The sequence below is a fragment of the Mastigoproctus giganteus genome, chromosome 7, assembly GCF_048544385.1.
Source record: "Mastigoproctus giganteus isolate SK-2022 chromosome 7, ASM4854438v1, whole genome shotgun sequence".
Classification (NCBI taxonomy): domain Eukaryota; kingdom Metazoa; phylum Arthropoda; class Arachnida; order Uropygi; family Thelyphonidae; genus Mastigoproctus; species Mastigoproctus giganteus.
In genome coordinates this window covers 29,000,935-29,015,698 of record NC_143581.1, presented here as the reverse complement: position 1 = coordinate 29,015,698, position 14,764 = coordinate 29,000,935, and the positions used below count along the sequence as shown (strand labels likewise).

Sequence of the window (14,764 nt, the reverse complement as noted above, 5' to 3'; positions counted from 1 at the left end):
AGAATGAGCTTATGGTAATGATATTCTATCTTACCCACGTGTTTTTCACTATTTTGCAAGATTTCAGATGGCCTTGAGGATCTGAAAGAGGATAAGCACTGTGGATGTTCAAAACAATGTGTCCAACAATGTTTTGAACCCTAGAAATGATTGACAAAGTTTATACATTGATAGTATCTGAGCACTGCATGACTCTTCAAATGAGGGAAAAATTTCAAATTAACAGTGAAACAATTTGTGCAATTCTCACAGCAGATTTGGGAAAGTGGAAGATTTGTACTAGGTTCATATTCTCACTGTTTCACTGATGAACAAAAGCTGCTCAGACTTGAAGCATGCAAAGGGCTCATTGAAACTATTGGTGATAAATCCCTCCTTGCTTGATTTGATAGTAATAGGAGACAAGTTATGGTGGTGCTAACATGTTCCACAAGCAAAGAGGAAAAACATGGAATGGCAATTGACATGCTCTCTGAAACACAAAACATTTTATTTAAAAAAAAAATTAAAACAAATTTATGCCAATCCCTTTCTTTGAAAATTGTTTTGCCATATAAGTCAGTGAATAAGGAGCACAAGTTTGGATCATCTGGATAAAACAGTTCATTGAGTAAAGGCCTCAACTTTGAGAAAAGGGGAGTTGGTTACTGCTACATGACAATGCTGGGCTGCATTCTGCACTGATTATCAAGGAGTTTTGACATGTGGGACTGTGGATTAAATCGCCCCCACTGTCATGGCCATGATTTATCTTCCCTACACTACTCTTTATTCCTCAAAATCACATCTTTGCTGAAAGAAACATCTGATAATGTTGAAGACATTAAATGTGACAAAAGAGTTGGTGGTAATCAGTTAAAAATGCATTTAAAAAATGTTTCCAACAGCTCAATGAGTGATCTCACAAGGTTTTGCTGCTCAAGGCAATTACTACAAAATACATTAAAGATTTATTAAATATATATATATTAAAAGAAACACTCTAAAATCTTCCTATCATCCTTTTTTTTTGTTATACCACTTTGTTTTCTTTAAATTTAGCCAGTCCCAAAATTATAGCATTAGTTATTGCTAGGCACCAACTCGACGTTCCGATGGGCATCTATGAGAGCTTCAGATGTAGGGTAAATGCCCTTGAAGAAATTAATATGAGGGGCCCATCAAGCTCTCAGCTGCCCACCTCAATGGCAGAGCTCACTCTTGTGCATCAGGCAACACAGAGGCAACCTCCAAGGCAGAATGCGCTGGTCCCAAAGGAACCAGTTATTATTGGTGACTCTATTGTCAGGAAGACAGGGAATATACTATGCAAGAAGGACAAGTGGAACAGGACCAGGGTATGTCTGCCAGGGGCAAAACTTGATGACGTTGTACAGTAGATATCATCATTTAATGGCACAAAAAGTGATATTGTTGTCCACGTTGGAACTAATGACATTAAGAGTAAGAGATCTCCAGATTTACTCAACAAGTACAGGTCAATAGTCACGAGTTAGGTTGAATGTGAAAGTGTCTGCAATTCTACCTAGACACGATAGGAGGGAGTATATAATGAGAGCCTTGTCGATCCATTTGACCCTGGAGAGATTGTGCAAGGCTCAAGGGGTAGAATTTTTTTCAGCCTGGTCGGTGATTGTTGACAGGAGAGACTGCTTCTACAGGGATGGGATATACTTAAATAGAAAGGGTGCAAGAATATTCGCTGATGCTATCGAGCAGTGTTAGGTAGGTCAGAAAACTGCTAGATTGGTAGATTGCTAGATACACAGACTAAAAGTTAACAGTGGCTGCAGGCATTGGCAAAAGTAATTCTTGCACTGCTTCTATTAGAATGAGCAGTAGCCTGGAAAGCAAGGCAATGGAGATTTTCAGGACTGTTGGAAGTCATAGTGGAACAAATAAATACATGGGCTGTGTTAGGGTAACTAAGAGTAGAAACTTTTTTTTTTTTTTTTTTTTGTTAGTTGTTGGTGCATCAGCTTCTGTGGCCATAATGCACTCCCAAAGTTTTTTCATTTTACTCTGATCCAAGCCTGAGGCGGGATTCGAACCCGCGACCTTTGGGTTGCCAGGCAGGCACTTTACCCACCTGGCTAGCCCGGTCGGCAAGAGTAGAAACAGGTGCATGTATACTTGCATGTACACCAATGCTAGGAGTATAGTTAATAAATTTGATGAGCTTGAAGTACTAGTCAAGACATCAAAGGCAGATATTGTTGGGATATCAGAGACATGGTGTCACACAGACATAAGCAGTGCAGAATTAGAATTTGGGGAGTACAATGTGTACAGAAACGGTAGGCAGGACAGGAAGAAAGGAGGGGTTATGCTGTTAGTTAAGAAACACATAAAAATCCCTCATTATAAGAATGTCTTACAATGGGGAATTTTAACTTTCCCGATATTGACTGGAACTTGTGGTTTGGTCACTCACACACTAGCAAGAATTTTGTGGATTTATTGGATGACTGTTTTCTACAGCAACATGTTCGAGAAGCAACCAGAGGGAGTAATACTCTTGATCTGATTATCAGCAGTGATTATTCATGCATTAAGAATTTGCAGATAAAGGAACCACTGGGTGATAGTGATCACAAATTACTGATGTGGGAATTACTTCAATGTAACTACCATCTAGGCTAAAGGGAAGGGATTTTGTTTTCTTAAAGGTGACTACAGGGGTCTCTGACAGTTTTTAAATTCTGTACAATGGGATCGACTGATGATGTTACCAATGTTGAATTCTAAATAGGAAGGCTTCAGGGACTTCATTTTGGAGGCTACCAGGCTTTTCATTCCAACTAAGAAATACTGTTCAAGGTTTAGGCCTAAACGAATGTCAGATGAACTAATGAGGCTTGTGGCAGAGAAGAAAGAGGTATGGGATGCATATAAAGTATCAGATGACACAGAAGCGTATGGTAGATATAAACTAGTCTGTAATCCAGTCACAAAGGAGGACGAAAGCAGATTACGAGAAATCTTTGGCAAAGGATGCAAAGAAAAACAGAAAAAGAGTTCTTGACTTATGTAAACTCTAGAAAGAAAGGGATGAATCAGATTGGACCACTTAACATAGATGGGTCGACTAATGATGATCATGCTCAGGTAGGTGATAAACTGAATGAGTATTTTGCATCTACATTCACACATGAGGAGTTATTCAATGAGGGGAGTGCCAGAAGTTTATCAGACTCTAATAGGGAGCTAAGTGATTTTGTAATAACTGAGAGCAAAGTGGAGGAGAAATTGTTGAAGTTAAATATAAAAAAGGCACCTGGGGTGGACGGGATCTATCCCTTTTTATTAAAGGAGGCAGCAAAGGAAGTAAGCAAACCCTTGGCCATAATTATGAGAGCTTCCTTGGACTCAGGGGAGGTCCTCATGGACTGGAAGTGTGCAAATGTATCACCAATTCACAAAGGGGGTTCAAAAGGTGACACAAATAATTATAGACCTGTTAGTTAAACTTCTTTTCTGGGGAAAATAATGGAGTCAATGGTTAAAGAGGTAATACAGGATCACCTAGACAATACAGCAGTAATAATTCAGACAGAGCGTGGGTTTGTTAAAGGGAGGTCTTGTCTGACCAATTTGACAGGATACTATGATTCGGTCACAAAGAAACTGAATGCCAAAAATAATTTTGATATCATATACTTGGATTTCACGAAAGCTTTTGATACTGTTACACATGAAAGACTGCTGTACAAATTGGAGAGGTATGGCATTAAGGGTAAGTTGCTACAATGGATAAAGAGATGGTTGAGTTAGAGACGATAGAGAGTGGTAATCAATGGACACTGCTCTTCGGTGACAAACGTTATTAGTGGAGTTTCCCAGGGTTTGGCGTTGGGCCCATTATTGTTTTGTATATTTATCAATGATATTGATGAAAGTATATCAGGTTTAATGTCCAAGTTTGCAGATGATACAAAGGTTGGCAGGGTTGTTAATGATAGTAAAGACAGTATGCTACTCCAACTGGATCTAGATAAGTTGGGCAAATGGGCTGAAAAGTGGCAACTGAAGTTTAACATTGACAAATGCAAAGTAGTGCATATGGGTAGCAATAACCGAAGAGAAACGTACCAACTGTGTGGTACTACACTCAGGAAAGTGGAAAGTGAAAAAGACCAGGGTGTAATTGTGCAGTCAAATATTTAGTTCGCTGAGCAGTGCAGAGGGGCTGCCAGGGCAAGTCATGGAGTCTTGTCAATGATATATAGGAATTTTGCTAGCAGGGACAGGGAGGTGATTATCCCATTATACAAGGCAATGGTCAGGCCACACCTAGAGTACTGTGTACAGGTCTGGAGGCCTCATTTTAGGAAGGATGTAGAGTTGCTAGAACGAGTACAAAGACGGGTAACAAGATTGGTGAGGGGAACAAAGGGGTGCTCTTACCAAGAAAGGCTTAAGTTCTGCAAATTGCAGCACCTGGAGAGTAGGCACCTGCGACGTGATCTGATTGAGATGTATAAGGCCTTGAATGGGTTGAGCAAGCTGAATGCTGATGGGATTCTTACTCTTTCTCAGAGTAAGAACCTGAGGGGGCACAGATTCAAATTGAGGAAAGACAGTTGTAGAAGAGATGTGCGGAAATTTGTCTTTAGCCAGCGGGTAGTTGATTGGTGGAATGGACTTCCATCTTTTGTTGTCAAAGTTGATAGCCTAAATAAATTTTAAGGCTGAGCTGGACAGGATTTGGAACAAATGGAGGATTTTTTTTTTGGCTAATGCTGCATAAGCTTGCTTTCTTGCATCGTATGCCTCTACTAATGCTAATTTGCATAATTACTACATACAGTAGAGCATCGATAATTCAAACTAATTGGGACATGGGGTAATTTGGACTTCTGATTTGTTAGGATTTTCACACTTATCAAAAATATTGTTCTAGAGAATACAAAAAAAAGTTTAGCATTAGCATTAGCAGAGGCATTTGATGCAAGAAAGCAAGCTTATGCAGCATCAGCCAAAAAAAAAAAAAAAAAAAAAAAAAAACCAAACAAATAAATAAAAAATAACCACTTCCACTTCACCCCTCTGTTCGTTCGAAATACCTGTCCAGCTGAGCCTTAAACTTATTTAGGCTATCAACTTCCACGACAAGGGATGGAAGTCTATTCCAGCAAGCAACCACCCACTGGCTAAAGGCAAATTTCCTCACGTCTATCCTACATCTGTCTTTCCTCAATTTGAATTTATGCCTTCTGAGGTGATTATTCTGAGCAAGAGGAAGAATCCCATCAGCATTGAGCATGCTCAAACCATTCAAGGCTTTATACACCTCTATCAGATCACCTCGACGGTGCCTAGTCTCCAGACACTGTAATTTGCAAAAATAAGCCTTTCTTCGTAAGAGCACCCCTTTGTTCCATTCACTAATCTTGTTGCCCTTCTCTGTACTCGTTCCAGCAGCTCTACATCCTTCTTGAAATGAGGCCTCCAGACCTGTATACAGTACTCTAGGTGCGGTCTGACCATTGCCTTATACAAGGGTATAATCACCTTCTTATCCCTGCTAGAAAAATTCCTATATATCATCGACAATACACCATGAGCTACTCTTGCAGCCCATCTGCACTGCTCAGAAAACTTCATATCTGCCTGCACAACCACCCCCAGGTCCCTTTCATTCTCTACCACTGTCAGTGTAGTACCACAGAGTTGATACGTTGCTCTGGGGTTGCTGTTTCCCATATGTAGTTACATTTGTCAATGTTAAACTTCATTTGCCACCTCTCAGCCCATCTGCTCAACCTTTCCAGATCCTGTTGCAGTAGCATAGTGTCAGCAGTGTCCTTGAAAACCCTGCCAACCTTCGTATCGTCTGCAAACTTGGACATTAAGCTTGATATATCATCATCAATATCATTTATAAATACAGAAAACAATAATGGACCCAATACTGAACCCTGAGGGACTCCACTAAAAACATTAGTCCACGATGAGCAGTGTCCACTGATTACCACTCTTTGTCTTCTCCCCCTCAACCACCCCTTTATCCATAGCAGCAATTTGCCTCCAATGCCACACTGCTCCAATTTGTGCAGCAGTCTTCCATGTGCAACAGTATCAAAAGCCTTTCTAAGATCCAAGTATATAATATCAAAGTTATTCCCTGCATCCAGTTCTTTTGTGACTGCATCATAGTATCCAATCAAATTGGTCATGCAAGATTTCCCCTTAACAAAACCATGCTGTGTCTGAGCTATAACTGAAGTCTTGTCTAGATGATCCTGCAGTGCTTCTTTAACCAGTGCCTCCATTAATTTTCCAGGAACAGAATTTAAACTAACAGGTCTATAATTACTTGTGTCGCCCTTTGATCCTCCTTTGTGAATTGGGGTCACATTTGCACATCTCCAGTCTATGGGTACTTCTCCTGAGTCCAAGGAAGCTCTCATAATTATGGCTAAGGGTTTGCTTACTTCCTTTGCTGCTTCCTTTAATATAACTGGATAGATCCCATCCACCCCAGGTGCCTTTCTTGTATTTATCTTCAACAATTTCTCCTCTACTTTACTCTCAGTTATTACAAGATTCTCTAGCTTACTGCCAGAGTTGAATACACCTCTGGCATTCCCCTCGCTGAACTCCTCATGTGTGAATGTCGATGCAAAATATTTATTCAGTTTGTTAGCTACCTGAGCAGGATCATCAACAGTTGACCCATCGATATCAAGTTGACCAATCTGATTCATCCCCTTCCTTCTAGAGTTTACATAAATAAAGAACTCTTTGCTGTTTTTCTTTGCATCCCTTGCCAAAGATTTCTCGTAATCTGCCTTCGCCTGCCTAACCTCCTTTGTAACTTGGTTACAGATCAACTTGTGTCTATCATAGGCTTCTGTGTCACGTGTTAATTTGTATATATCCCATGCATTTTTCTTCTCCGTCATATGTCTCATTAGTTCATCTGACATCCATTTAGGCCTAAACCTTGAACAATATTTCTTAGTTGGTATGTAAAGCCTAGTAGCTTCCAAGATAAGTTCTTTGAATGCTTCCCATTTTGAATTTGCTGTTGGTAACATCATCAGTTAGTCCCACTGTATAGAATTTAAATACTGTCTCAGTCCATCGTAGTCGCCTTTACGAAAGCAATAACCCTTCCCTTTCCCCCAAATAGTAGTTACCTCTTTGAGTAAATCCCACTTCAGCACACTGTGATCACTGCCACCTAGTGGTTCATTTACCTGCAGATTCTTAATGCATGAAGAATCACTACTGATAATCAAATCAAGAGTATTACTCCCTCTAGTTGCCTCCTGAACATGCTGATGTAGAAAACAATCATCCAATAAATCCACAAAAGCCTTGCTAGTGTGTGAGTAACCAGCCCCCAAATTCCAGTCAATATCTGGGAAATTAAAATCCCCCATTATAAGACTCTCTGATTTACTGGCCCACTCTATTTCCCCGTACAGTTTCTTATTATACTCATCAGAGTCATTAGGCCTATAGCACACTCCTACTCTCAATTTTGATCTCCCAATGCTTATGTCACACCAAACTGACTCGACACTGCACTGTCCAGCAATGTCGACTGGCTTCACTTCCTTGGATTTTATGTATTTCTTAACTAATAGCATAACTCTTCCTCTCTTCCTATCCTGTCTAACCTTTCTGTAGACATTGTACTCCCCAAATTCCAGTACTGCATTCCTTATATCTGTGTGACACCATGTCTCTGAAATCCCCACAATATCTGCCTTTGATGTTTTGAGCAATACCTCAAATTCATCAAATTTATTTACTAAACTCCTAGCATTTAGTAAGTTTAGAAATAAAAACACTAAGTTGTACTTATGTATATTTATTCATAGGTAACAAAACAAATAGAACTTTCAGCCACAATATCACTTATGTATAGGCCTTTAACGAAAATGATTTCTTATTTTTTGCTGCATCATTTTCGAACTTCTTTTCTTTGCTGCCAGATCCTCACTCTTTTCAGCAAGAGTAATTGAGTTGGACAGCATTTATTTTGTTGCTGTTACTTAGCTCTCATGGGTAGCACAGTTGGTAGAATCACCGTCCTCCCCCTGCCCCATGTATAAAAGACTTGAGTTCGAGTCCCGTCGATGATGTGGGGGATTTTTATGAGCCTTTTTCACAACGTGGCTGAGTTAGTCGGTCTTTCTCCCTGAAACTCAGATTTTTCGTCCAGCAAACAGAAAATCGATCATAGAACATGCAATTTACAGACAGTATACATGGAGCACTATGGTGTTAGTCACTGATGCTCCCAGAACCCAACAACAACAAACAACGTATCTGAGGGATGGGTCATTTAGCTGTTCCCATAGTTTTTCTTTTTTTTTGCACCATCATCTGAATGAAGTTTCGATGCAAACTTTAAAAATTTTTCCTTGTTGTTTTAATTTCTGTTATGCTTGACTTTCCAACCTCATAAAACCTTGATAATGAAGGTCTGTTAAAAATCTCAATCTTCGATTTAATTGTTAAAAATTTCTGCTTCCTTTTAAAAGACGAAGAAGAAGACCATAACTACAGTATTTTTTTGGCTGAGGCTACATAAGCTCATATGCTTGCTTTCTTGCATCATATGCCACGATTACTATTACATTAAAATAAAACTCTGTAAACATTCATAATCTCTTCATTCCTATATCTGAACTTTGTAAACTTTTACTCTATATCTCACTTATGCATATCGTGTTAGTTGCAATTTCTGCATGCTGTGTTCTTTGTTATTGATTGGCACTTATCTTTTTGTACTGTTTTAGAATTTACAACCCCTAAAAAAAAAAAAAAAAGTCACTGAATAGAAATATCAGTTTACAAAGTGTGTTGAATAACAGATTACAAAGTGTTATGTTTAGTTGGTTAGGTTAAGCTATATACATAAGCGTAAACTTATTTTTATTTTGCTAACCTGTGGATAATACTCTTCAATTTTCGCGTATCATTTAATTTTGTTAATTGGTAAGGTAAAATAAATGTATAAATTTGTGATTTATATCTTCATTTTTATAGCCTGTGGATAATATTCCTCCAATTTTCACTTATTATAATTGCCGTTTAATAGGATCAAAATTCAATTTGCAAACGCGATCATAATAACCGACACTTACTGTAATTATTTTATGACACCAGCATAAAAAAAATAAATGCTGGCTTGTTCGGATTACAGACGTTTCGAATTATTGATGTTCAGATTTTCAATGCGCTACTGTAGTTGAATTTTTTAGCAAACCAAAGTTTGTACATTGGCATCATTATTGTAACATGAGATCATTATGTTAACAAGCTCACGAACTTGTAAATCGCACATGTCTAGAATATGAATTGGATAGCTGCAACTTGAAAGGTCAGCTCTTATCTTTGAAATTTTCATCCACCTGTCATCGGCTTGAAAACCTTAAGAATTTGGATGGGCAGTTTGCACCAGGAACTCAAGAGAGCTGCCGTCAAAAAATCTAGGTATATTCAAGAGCTAAAAGGTTTGGTTTCTCCCTTAACCTTTTCTAACATCATTCAAATTCTATGTCCACAGGCTGTCTGCGAGACACAGATATACCACTTGCACCAGCAGAATAAATTTAACAACTTTAATTTAGCCGCTAATGAGATCCGTTTTAAAACCACCTCTATTTTGCAACATATCCATCCCTTCACTTCAAACCTTAGTTGTCGACAACAAGAAGCTCTTAGGGTATTCAGGAGGGATGACACCATTGTGGTCCTACCTGCTGATAAAGGTCAACACCTGTAATTATGGACAGGTCTGGGTATTTACATAAGGCCCTCTTTCTCCTACACAATCATGATGTATACGAGCCGGTACAGGATTCTCCCGTTCAAGTTTTGAAGAGATTGGAATCTAAAGTCAACAAATCGATACACAGCTGGTTTATATTTAACAAGATCTCAAAAACTGTACATTGGTAAATTCATTCAATGGGTTGCCAGCTTCCACAATTTTATGGGCTCTCAAAAATTCACAAACCGGGCATTTCTCTAAGGCCCATTGCTTCCTGCTGCGACTCACCTACATGTGAATTTTCAAAGTTCATTGTTGGACTGTGCTGTCCGCAGGGCTCTGTGCTTGGCCCTTTCCTCTGGTCTATTGTCCTGGATGAGTTCCTGGGCATGGACCTGGGAGGTGTTTAGTCCTTGGCCTTCGCGGATGATCTTGTCCTTTTGGTATGTGCTAACACCAGGACGAACCTGGAGAAAATGGCAAATGGAGCACTGGTAAAACTTCAGAACTGGGCAGCCCTGCACAACCTTACCATTTCAGGAGAGAAAACAAAGTCCATACTCCTTAAAGGCAGGCTACAAATCACAAGACCACCTACAATAAAATTAAACTTTATGCCCATACGGCTGCACACTGAAGTCAAGCTCCTAGGTATCTTCTTAGACTCGGGACTTACCTTCCACCGCCACCTAAAGTATCTAGCCAACAAAATTCAAAGGTACAGTGCTATGGTAAGGCAGGTCAGCAGGGCAGACTGGGGGCTGAAGCACAAAGCTCTTACTCTGATATACCAAGTAGCATACATGCCAATTGTGTGTTATGGTGCCTCCATCTGGTACCGAAAAGCCATCCTAGCAAGAAATAAACGTAAGCTGGATTCAATCCACAGATTCATGCTCCTTTCAATTTGCAGGGCGTGCCGCATCATCAGCACCCCTGCTCTGCAGGTATTAACTGGATGTCAGCCACTATACTTAGAAGTGGTTAAAAGAGGGCTTTTTTATCACTTAAGGAAGGGAGTTCCAACCCAACTGCTAAATTTTCAACTTGACACCACAAACAGCACCAGGCAGGAAAGACAACGGATAACCCAACATCTATAAGAGATATGGCAACATGACTGGGACACTACAACAAAAGGGGCCATCACAAAACGATTCCTTCCATCCATAAGTTCAACTCACCCAGAACCTCCACCCTGGTTTTCGCCTGGCCTCCATGTGACCTTTATCATCACCGGCCATGGATCCTTCCAACAAAAACTGACCGCCATAGGAATCGAGAATAATCCACGTTGCCACTGCGGCGAAGAGGAGTCCTGGGGGCACCTCATGTATGAGTGCCCCAACTACGACAACATTAGGCTTAAATTCCTCACCACAATACAGAGAAACCCTCGCAATCAAGAATCCACTCTGCTACTTGAGGAAGATACCTATAAGGCATTAACCACCTACACGCAAGAAACTTTTGCACTTAGGCGAGCTAAGATTGCAGAACTCAGAGCCCAAGAACTAAACCGGACTGGCGTGGGATAACTCTCCATTCCCCTGGAAAAACACAGACATAATCATGCAAACCCTAATAGGATAGGATCTATTGCAGGCACCATCCAAGGTGCGGGATGCTGCCACTCCTCGGAGTGCGAGATTTAAAAGTCATTGCAAACCCGAAATGGGTAGGATATACTGCTGGCACCGACCTCAGTGCGGGATCTAAAAGCTCTATGCCATTGGCAATTACACAGGGGCACCTGTCCCCTGTGACTTTTAAACCCACACTCTTTCCTATACTTCGCCTAAATTAGGGTGGATTTATTCTCCCCTGTCAACCCACCCAAATTCATTCCCCCTCTAATCCTCTCTTCTTTATTTTTTTTTATTATTATTATTTTTTTTTTAATCTGTTACTTTATTTTTATTTATTTTTTATTTTTTGGTCTCCGTCAGGAAGCTCAGGCAACCCTGGCGGAGGCCAGCCAGAGTATAATGGGCAGCCTGGCTCACCTCCCAGTGGTGGTGGCGGGCAACGTGGGGTTCCCTTAGGGGCCTTGCGGCTAAGCAGCCAGAGACAGAACAATAGACCACAGCACAACTCTGTCACAAACCAGACACCACACTTTTTCTGGCTTTTACAGAGATTCTGTAAATTCTTCACAGAGTGCTATGGTGCAGATGTGGGAAACCACCGGTGGCGCCTTCCACAAAACACTATATTGGACTGTTAACACCCTTTGTGGGGAATACCAACTGTACTGTATCAAACAGTGTGGAGCTGTTCCTAAACCTCATTAAAGATCTCACCATCTCTGAGGAATAGGTCATGACCTCCTTTGATGTAGTCTCCTTATTCACTTCTGTTCCAGTACAAGCCATTACCTGTGTGAGAAAACTTTTAGATGGTGATACCACCGTATCTTATAGGATGTCGCCCTCTATGGATGGTATTTGTGCGGCCCTCAACATGTGCCTGACTGGCAGCATGATCATGTTTGACAATTCTCTATTCCGCCAGATCCATGGTATGGCTATGGAAGTCCCATAAGTTCAATCATAGCCAGCATTGCCATTGAGGAGTTGGAGAGGCGTATATTTTCAAATCTGCCTGTCCCCATCACCCTCTGATGTCAATACGTGGATGGTATTTTTAAGATTATCCCCCAGGAGATCAGAAACCCAACTGCTGCAACATCTCAACTCCCTGTCATCCTTCATCCAGTTTACCATTGAACTAGAAGCAAACAACATCCTCTCCTTTCTGGATGTTTTGGTACAAAACGTGGGCTCACGTTTAAGAACTTCGGTTTATAGAAAACCCATGTCTGCAGACCAGTTTTTGGGTTTTTTTTTTTTTTTTTTTTAAGGAGCATTAGCAACTAAGGCCATATTGCTCCAGGGATATGCGGTGGTCATTCCCTGACCTTTCTGCATCCTCTGTATTTGGTGGTCATGGGCTCGAACCCCGGCAAACCAGTTTACAAACTATGGGTCCGCACATGCTCCCAGCCATTTATTTAGTACTTCATGCGCCTTGCTTACCTGTGCTTGGACCTACTCTAGCTCTAGAGATGACAGGCGGTTTGAATCGAAGATAAGAGCTTACTTTTCAAGATGTGGCTATCCAGCTCATATTCTAGACAAGTGTATCGTGCAACAAGCTCACGAGCTTCTTGCACGACCTAATCCACCTCGTAACAACAAAGTGATCTCAACTGCCTACATTCCCTACTACCCAGGCATTTGGGAACACCTTCCCAGAATCCTATGTGCCTACCATATAAGGTGTTTGCAACTTCCTGGAAGGAAATTACAATCATTTATCTTTAGGGTGAAGAAAACACTAATCCCCTCCCCTCTTATATAGCGGTTCTGTATACCAAATTACATGCCCTGATTGCAGTAGTTGTTACGTGGGCGAAATCGCTATAAGGCTACAAGATCAAGTCTCAGAACATGAAAGGGCCCTCCGGTCCGATGACTCCGAATACTATTGGTCTGACCAATGCGACCTCGATCCCTAATGTGACAGCAGCAGTCACGTGACCGATGGCGGTAGTTACGTGAGTAGTCAATGATCACTCACGTAACTACTGCCATCAGTTGTGGCTTGAAGCGCTACACATCGCCAAATGTAGTAGTCTTCAACTGCAACAGAGGTGTACACATGCACCCAGTTATGGAGGTAGCTGTTTTACAATGAGACAAAAGCATCTGATTGTACCCAATGACTCATTCATTGTTCTATTCCATATACGTTCATCCACCTCGTGTACACGCCTTACTAGGTCTAACACATGATCATGCCCAGTCTTATATTGATAATCCATATGTAACGTATTTGTATAGCTAGGTTATGATTAGTGCAACTAATGAATCCCATGAAGTAGTCGCATTATTCAAATTCACACTATTCGAAGTTATAATTATGTGTAAAATATGGTAGTTGGTTCTAGCTCGATGGAAATAGGTAATGAAAAATTTTAAACATAAGTTTTTATACATTTATTAACAAAATATTACAGTAAAGGATAAAAAGAATATACTTATAATTTAAATTTATTATTAACAAAGTCATAGAATACTGTAATTATAGAAATACAAAATAAAAGAAAGCAAAATAAAAACAAAAAAATTCTAAATATCATTCCTAAAGGTAAGCTTACGCTGACGAAAACATCTTTATTGTCTTTCAAAATATTTTAGCAGAGCAGACTGGACTATTTTCTCTTTCTTTAAATCTTCGTACATATGCTGGTAGACGCTGAGTGCTTTATCCACATCTTGGCAAATTTGCATGCTTTGATCAAGATTAGGGTCAGCATCCATAATTCTTTGCTTCACGACTTCTACAGCTCGAAAGATATCTTCCAATTCCTTGAGTGAACTCCTTCACTTGCACATTATCTCGTTCTTCGGCATCATTGTCAGCTTCTTCAAATGCTCTTTGTTAATCTAAAAGTAGATCATCATCAGTCAATTCTTCCGAGTGTGAATTGAACAGTTCCCAAACATCACCATTTTCTAGTTCATCAAATCTATGTTTTCTTCCAATATTTGTTATTTCTTCTATAACAGTTTTTTCTTCGAAACCACTACTATTTGAACAATGAGGCAAAATGCACATCCACACTCCACACATGTTGTTTGCAGTTATTTGCTGCCAAGCATGCTGAATATTTTCTATTGCATGTCTGATGTTATAATTTTTCCAGAATTCTGTTAAGGAAATTGCATCATCTCCTGTAGTTTTAGCAATTACTGTTGTTGTTATGGGGGTTTGATGGCGCAAAAGCTGCTCTGGCTATAATGCACCTTTTAACAATTGCCTGTTCAAATGTTTTTCCTATGTAGTAGGCCTTAAATGTTGCGTGGTCCCTTGATACATGGGCTGCAACAAAGATGTTGTTTAGTGGCAAAAAAATGATTTTTACATTTTCACATAATGAACCGAGTGTAGTTCACTGACCTGGAACATTATCTAAATTAGTAATACTTTAAATGCAACGTTGATTTCCTTGCAATATTATTA

At 40.0% G+C, this 14,764-nt stretch overlaps 1 protein-coding gene across 4 annotated transcripts in view; it reads right to left on the bottom strand.

The window, feature by feature from the left end:
* LUBEL (Linear Ubiquitin E3 ligase) overlaps positions 1–14,764 on the bottom strand; it is a 215,769-nt gene that overhangs the window by 71,672 nt on the left and 129,333 nt on the right. The window lies entirely within an intron of this gene.